Raw genomic sequence first — 8,386 nt, forward strand, 5'->3', positions numbered from 1 at the left:
GTGCGGTGCATGGTCCCGAAGCGGCAGGCGTCTGGAAAACACCCCTTGCACGGGGAGGGCGAGGTGACTGGCCTCCGGAGGATGCCACGGCCGCCCCCGTCTCACCAACCGCACCCAAGACGACACACAGGGTCGCTCAGGGAGATGGCGTGCGGGGGTGGGCCTATGCGGCGCCACCGTCTGGCTTAGACCTGCCTCCGCCGCGGGGGGTCCTCGACCCACCGGCGGACAGGCACGAGGATTGGGAGAGGGGGGCTGGCCGTCGGGGTCCGCCGCGGCTCTGGCACTAACCCGGCGACGCTGAGGTCACGTGGGTGGTCGTCGGCCTGGCCGTGTCGGCGTCGCCCTCCAGCGTAGTCCCTCTTCCCACTCGCGCCCGTAACCTCAAAGGGATGCCCGAGCGGCTTTTCTTCCCAGGGCTGCTCCCCGCCCAGGGCGGGAGCGCAGGGGGATCCCAGGTCGGCCTTTCACCGTACTCCCTACCTCTTGGCCCTCGTTCCTTCTCCCGTTCTCCATCTAACCCCTTGGCTCTGGGGTTTCCGCTCTCCCTCTCTCACTCTCTCTCCTGCTCCCTGGCCGAGCCGCCTGGGAGGACGAGGGTCGAGGGGGAAGGCAACGGTCGGGCTGGGGCACACCGCACGGTGAGAACCCCCTTCGCCTGCCTCCACACCTCTGTCGTCCTCCCCACTGACGTAGGGGCTCGGGAAAAGACTGGAAATCGCGAAGCTCGGCAGTGGCGCGGAGAGGCCACCCACCGCCGCCGCTGTCGCCACCGCCGCGGAGGCCGCCCTTTCGGACACGAGGGGCAGCGCGAGCCTCCGCTGGCCGGGTACGCATCTGGAAGAAAAGGGCCGCCCTCGGAGAAGATCGCTGTGCTTCCCCGCACAGGGAGCGATTCGGACGACGGGCCCCCACGCCTGGCTGGGTGGGCGCCCCGCCGTTCGCCCGTACGGGTCGTCGGACCACTGCCTTCGCTCGGTTCGGGTCAAACTCCCCACGGCTCGGCCACCTCCGCAGACGGGAGGCGAGGCCGGCATGCGCGCCCAAAGATAGGTGTCGGAAGCCCGGGGGTAGAGGAGGAAGGGGACCGCTCACCTTAAGCCAGCGCGGGCTCCAAAGCCCGGGCCGAGCGAGCGGCGCCACCTCCCCACCCGGGAGCGCTGCGCCAGATCGATCGGAGGAAGAGCAGGGGTGCATGTAGGGACTTGCCCAAGTACGGAGGCTGCAAACCCCTGTCGTCGGGAGATACGTGCCCACGAGTCCTGGAAGCGCGACTCGGGTACAGGCGCCCTTGCGGGGGGGTACTGGATGTGGAACAGCACTGGGGTCGAAGCCACAAAAGCATCCGCCCTCATGGAGCCTCTCCTCGGCCTAAAAATCCAGATTTTAGCCTTGACGGCGCCCCCATGTGGAGAACCAGGGCCCGCGGGGGGGTCTGGCCAGGCTCACTTCAACCCAGGAACACCTCTCTGACTTGGGATAGGCGACCGGCAAAAGTCCCCCCACGCAGCTGCGGAAGCCTGGGTTCAGCCAAGGTGCAGACCTCCAGCCGAACAGGGACTCATAGCCAAAACGCATACCCAGGCCTACGGAGGTGAAAACCAGCTTAAATGAGTCGAAATGTGTCGGGGCTGAGAGGTACCTCTCTCTCATATATTCTGCCGGTGGTGTGCAAAACTGGGTCTTTGCATGGAGTGTCACCCTATACCCACTTTAGGGACGCATGCAAAAAAGTGCCCGATCGCCTGGAACTGTCAGGCGGATTCGGCTCCCTGGAATTTCCTCATTCTGGTTCTTTTTCACTTTTTGTCTCTTTTGCGACATCTAGTGGGCAGGCTGCATTACTGCAACCGGGGACACCTCAAAACGCTTGGAACTGGGGAGCGGGCTCAATTTACAAACGTTTTGCGGGTCCTGGAAGTCAAAATTGTGACTTCTGAAAACGACTAAGTATCAAGGACTCATCGCGCGAATCGCTCTGGAACTGAAATCGGATGCGCGCACTGACATGCTCCCCTCTCTGGAAGTCTGACACAAGTTGAAAAATTTTCTAAGTCCCCAAAAATTTTTTTTTTCAACTTTTTTTCAATTTTCCCCCTGTGGGATATATATTTTACCCACACTTTTGGAGCCCTCCTGGGATGCCCTCTAACATACTAGAACCTCATTTTGTGGAAGTTTTCACAAAATTGTGAAATTTTCAAAAAAGTCAGAAATTTTGCAAAAACGACTAAGTATCAAGGACTCATCGCGCGAATCGCTCTGGAACTGAAATCGGATGCGCGCACTGACATGCTCCCCTCTCTGGAAGTCTGACACATGTGTGAAAATTTTCTAAGTCCCCAAAAATTTTTTTTTTCAACTTTTTTTCAATTTTCCCCCTGTGGGATATATATTTTACCCACACTTTTGGAGCCCTCCTGGGATGCCCTCTAACATACTAGAACCTCATTTTGTGGAAGTTTTCACAAAATTGTGAAATTTTCAAAAAGTCAGAAATTTTGCCAAAAACGACTAAGTATCAAGGACTCATCGCGCGAATCGCTCTGGAACTGAAATCGGATGCGCGCACTGACACGCTCCCCTGTCTGGAAGTCTGACAAAAGTTGAAAAATTTTCTAAGTCCCCAAAAATTTTTTTTTTCAACTTTTTTTCAATTTTCCCCCTGTGGGATATATATTTTACCCACACTTTTGGAGCCCTCCTGGGATGCCCTCTAACATACTAGAACCTCATTTTGTGGAAGTTTTCACAAAATTGTGAAATTTTCCAAAAAGTCAGAAATTTTGCAAAAACGACTAAGTATCAAGGACTCATCGCGCGAATCGCTCTGGAACTGAAATCGGATGCGCGCACTGACACGCTCCCCTGTCTGGAAGTCTGACAAAAGTTGAAAAATTTTCTAAGTCCCCAAAAATTTTTTTTTTCAACTTTTTTTCAATTTTCCCCCTGTGGGATATATATTTTACCCACACTTTTGGAGCCCTCCTGGGATGCCCTCTAACATACTAGAACCTCATTTTGTGGAAGTTTTCACAAAATTGTGAAATTTTCCAAAAAGTCAGAAATTTTGCAAAAACGACTAAGTATCAAGGACTCATCGCGCGAATCGCTCTGGAACTGAAATCGGATGCGCGCACTGACATGCTCCCCTCTCTGGAAGTCTGACACATGTGTGAAAATTTTCTAAGTCCCCAAAAATTTTTTTTTTCAACTTTTTTTCAATTTTCCCCCTGTGGGATATATATTTTACCCACACTTTTGGAGCCCTCCTGGGATGCCCTCTAACATACTAGAACCTCATTTTGTGGAAGTTTTCACAAAATTGTGAAATTTTCAAAAAGTCAGAAATTTTGCCAAAAACGACTAAGTATCAAGGACTCATCGCGCGAATCGCTCTGGAACTGAAATCGGATGCGCGCACTGACATGCTCCCCTCTCTGGAAGTCTGACACATGTGTGAAAATTTTCTAAGTCCCCAAAAATTTTTTTTTTCAACTTTTTTTCAATTTTCCCCCTGTGGGATATATATTTTACCCACACTTTTGGAGCCCTCCTGGGATGCCCTCTAACATACTAGAACCTCATTTTGTGGAAGTTTTCACAAAATTGTGAAATTTTCAAAAAGTCAGAAATTTTGCCAAAAACGACTAAGTATCAAGGACTCATCGCGCGAATCGCTCTGGAACTGAAATCGGATGCGCGCACTGACACGCTCCCCTGTCTGGAAGTCTGACACATGTGTGAAAATTTTCTAAGTCCCCAAAAATTTTTTTTTTCAACTTTTTTTCAATTTTCCCCCTGTGGGATATATATTTTACCCACACTTTTGGAGCCCTCCTGGGATGCCCTCTAACATACTAGAACCTCATTTTGTGGAAGTTTTCACAAAATTGTGAAATTTTCAAAAAGTCAGAAATTTTGCCAAAAACGACTAAGTATCAAGGACTCATCGCGCGAATCGCTCTGGAACTGAAATCGGATGCGCGCACTGACACGCTCCCCTGTCTGGAAGTCTGACAAAAGTTGAAAAATTTTCTAAGTCCCCAAAAATTTTTTTTTTCAACTTTTTTTCAATTTTCCCCCTGTGGGATATATATTTTACCCACACTTTTGGAGCCCTCCTGGGATGCCCTCTAACATACTAGAACCTCATTTTGTGGAAGTTTTCACAAAATTGTGAAATTTTCCAAAAAGTCAGAAATTTTGCAAAAACGACTAAGTATCAAGGACTCATCGCGCGAATCGCTCTGGAACTGAAATCGGATGCGCGCACTGACACGCTCCCCTGTCTGGAAGTCTGACAAAAGTTGAAAAATTTTCTAAGTCCCCAAAAATTTTTTTTTTCAACTTTTTTTCAATTTTCCCCCTGTGGGATATATATTTTACCCACACTTTTGGAGCCCTCCTGGGATGCCCTCTAACATACTAGAACCTCATTTTGTGGAAGTTTTCACAAAATTGTGAAATTTTCAAAAAGTCAGAAATTTTGCCAAAAACGACTAAGTATCAAGGACTCATCGCGCGAATCGCTCTGGAACTGAAATCGGATGCGCGCACTGACACGCTCCCCTGTCTGGAAGTCTGACACATGTGTGAAAATTTTCTAAGTCCCCAAAAATTTTTTTTTTCAACTTTTTTTCAATTTTCCCCCTGTGGGATATATATTTTACCCACACTTTTGGAGCCCTCCTGGGATGCCCTCTAACATACTAGAACCTCATTTTGTGGAAGTTTTCACAAAATTGTGAAATTTTCAAAAAGTCAGAAATTTTGCCAAAAACGACTAAGTATCAAGGACTCATCGCGCGAATCGCTCTGGAACTGAAATCGGATGCGCGCACTGACACGCTCCCCTGTCTGGAAGTCTGACAAAAGTTGAAAAATTTTCTAAGTCCCCAAAAATTTTTTTTTTCAACTTTTTTTCAATTTTCCCCCTGTGGGATATATATTTTACCCACACTTTTGGAGCCCTCCTGGGATGCCCTCTAACATACTAGAACCTCATTTTGTGGAAGTTTTCACAAAATTGTGAAATTTTCAAAAAAGTCAGAAATTTTGCAAAAACGACTAAGTATCAAGGACTCATCGCGCGAATCGCTCTGGAACTGAAATCGGATGCGCGCACTGACATGCTCCCCTCTCTGGAAGTCTGACACATGTGTGAAAATTTTCTAAGTCCCCAAAAATTTTTTTTTTCAACTTTTTTTCAATTTTCCCCCTGTGGGATATATATTTTACCCACACTTTTGGAGCCCTCCTGGGATGCCCTCTAACATACTAGAACCTCATTTTGTGGAAGTTTTCACAAAATTGTGAAATTTTCAAAAAGTCAGAAATTTTGCCAAAAACGACTAAGTATCAAGGACTCATCGCGCGAATCGCTCTGGAACTGAAATCGGATGCGCGCACTGACACGCTCCCCTGTCTGGAAGTCTGACAAAAGTTGAAAAATTTTCTAAGTCCCCAAAAATTTTTTTTTTCAACTTTTTTTCAATTTTCCCCCTGTGGGATATATATTTTACCCACACTTTTGGAGCCCTCCTGGGATGCCCTCTAACATACTAGAACCTCATTTTGTGGAAGTTTTCACAAAATTGTGAAATTTTCCAAAAAGTCAGAAATTTTGCAAAAACGACTAAGTATCAAGGACTCATCGCGCGAATCGCTCTGGAACTGAAATCGGATGCGCGCACTGACACGCTCCCCTGTCTGGAAGTCTGACAAAAGTTGAAAAATTTTCTAAGTCCCCAAAAATTTTTTTTTTCAACTTTTTTTCAATTTTCCCCCTGTGGGATATATATTTTACCCACACTTTTGGAGCCCTCCTGGGATGCCCTCTAACATACTAGAACCTCATTTTGTGGAAGTTTTCACAAAATTGTGAAATTTTCCAAAAAGTCAGAAATTTTGCAAAAACGACTAAGTATCAAGGACTCATCGCGCGAATCGCTCTGGAACTGAAATCGGATGCGCGCACTGACATGCTCCCCTCTCTGGAAGTCTGACACATGTGTGAAAATTTTCTAAGTCCCCAAAAATTTTTTTTTTCAACTTTTTTTCAATTTTCCCCCTGTGGGATATATATTTTACCCACACTTTTGGAGCCCTCCTGGGATGCCCTCTAACATACTAGAACCTCATTTTGTGGAAGTTTTCACAAAATTGTGAAATTTTCAAAAAGTCAGAAATTTTGCCAAAAACGACTAAGTATCAAGGACTCATCGCGCGAATCGCTCTGGAACTGAAATCGGATGCACGCACTGACACGCTCCCCTGTCTGGAAGTCTGACAAAAGTTGAAAAATTTTCTAAGTCCCCAAAAATTTTTTTTTTCAACTTTTTTTCAATTTTCCCCCTGTGGGATATATATTTTACCCACACTTTTGGAGCCCTCCTGGGATGCCCTCTAACATACTAGAACCTCATTTTGTGGAAGTTTTCACAAAATTGTGAAATTTTCCAAAAAGTCAGAAATTTTGCAAAAACGACTAAGTATCAAGGACTCATCGCGCGAATCGCTCTGGAACTGAAATCGGATGCGCGCACTGACATGCTCCCCTCTCTGGAAGTCTGACACATGTGTGAAAATTTTCTAAGTCCCCAAAAATTTTTTTTTTCAACTTTTTTTCAATTTTCCCCCTGTGGGATATATATTTTACCCACACTTTTGGAGCCCTCCTGGGATGCCCTCTAACATACTAGAACCTCATTTTGTGGAAGTTTTCACAAAATTGTGAAATTTTCAAAAAGTCAGAAATTTTGCCAAAAACGACTAAGTATCAAGGACTCATCGCGCGAATCGCTCTGGAACTGAAATCGGATGCGCGCACTGACACGCTCCCCTGTCTGGAAGTCTGACAAAAGTTGAAAAATTTTCTAAGTCCCCAAAAATTTTTTTTTTCAACTTTTTTTCAATTTTCCCCCTGTGGGATATATATTTTACCCACACTTTTGGAGCCCTCCTGGGATGCCCTCTAACATACTAGAACCTCATTTTGTGGAAGTTTTCACAAAATTGTGAAATTTTCAAAAAGTCAGAAATTTTGCCAAAAACGACTAAGTATCAAGGACTCATCGCGCGAATCGCTCTGGAACTGAAATCGGATGCGCGCACTGACACGCTCCCCTGTCTGGAAGTCTGACACATGTGTGAAAATTTTCTAAGTCCCCAAAAATTTTTTTTTTCAACTTTTTTTCAATTTTCCCCCTGTGGGATATATATTTTACCCACACTTTTGGAGCCCTCCTGGGATGCCCTCTAACATACTAGAACCTCATTTTGTGGAAGTTTTCACAAAATTGTGAAATTTTCAAAAAGTCAGAAATTTTGCCAAAAACGACTAAGTATCAAGGACTCATCGCGCGAATCGCTCTGGAACTGAAATCGGATGCGCGCACTGACACGCTCCCCTGTCTGGAAGTCTGACAAAAGTTGAAAAATTTTCTAAGTCCCCAAAAATTTTTTTTTTCAACTTTTTTTCAATTTTCCCCCTGTGGGATATATATTTTACCCACACTTTTGGAGCCCTCCTGGGATGCCCTCTAACATACTAGAACCTCATTTTGTGGAAGTTTTCACAAAATTGTGAAATTTTCCAAAAAGTCAGAAATTTTGCAAAAACGACTAAGTATCAAGGACTCATCGCGCGAATCGCTCTGGAACTGAAATCGGATGCGCGCACTGACACGCTCCCCTGTCTGGAAGTCTGACAAAAGTTGAAAAATTTTCTAAGTCCCCAAAAATTTTTTTTTTCAACTTTTTTTCAATTTTCCCCCTGTGGGATATATATTTTACCCACACTTTTGGAGCCCTCCTGGGATGCCCTCTAACATACTAGAACCTCATTTTGTGGAAGTTTTCACAAAATTGTGAAATTTTCAAAAAGTCAGAAATTTTGCCAAAAACGACTAAGTATCAAGGACTCATCGCGCGAATCGCTCTGGAACTGAAATCGGATGCGCGCACTGACACGCTCCCCTGTCTGGAAGTCTGACACATGTGTGAAAATTTTCTAAGTCCCCAAAAATTTTTTTTTTCAACTTTTTTTCAATTTTCCCCCTGTGGGATATATATTTTACCCACACTTTTGGAGCCCTCCTGGGATGCCCTCTAACATACTAGAACCTCATTTTGTGGAAGTTTTCACAAAATTGTGAAATTTTCAAAAAGTCAGAAATTTTGCCAAAAACGACTAAGTATCAAGGACTCATCGCGCGAATCGCTCTGGAACTGAAATCGGATGCGCGCACTGACACGCTCCCCTGTCTGGAAGTCTGACAAAAGTTGAAAAATTTTCTAAGTCCCCAAAAATTTTTTTTTTCAACTTTTTTTCAATTTTCCCCCTGTGGGATATATATTTTACCCACACTTTTGGAGCCCTCCT

Source organism: Phyllobates terribilis, unplaced genomic scaffold (assembly GCF_046119375.1).
Source record: "Phyllobates terribilis strain yellow unplaced genomic scaffold, ASM4611937v1 Scaffold_6257__1_contigs__length_45806, whole genome shotgun sequence".
NCBI lineage: Eukaryota > Metazoa > Chordata > Amphibia > Anura > Dendrobatidae > Phyllobates > Phyllobates terribilis.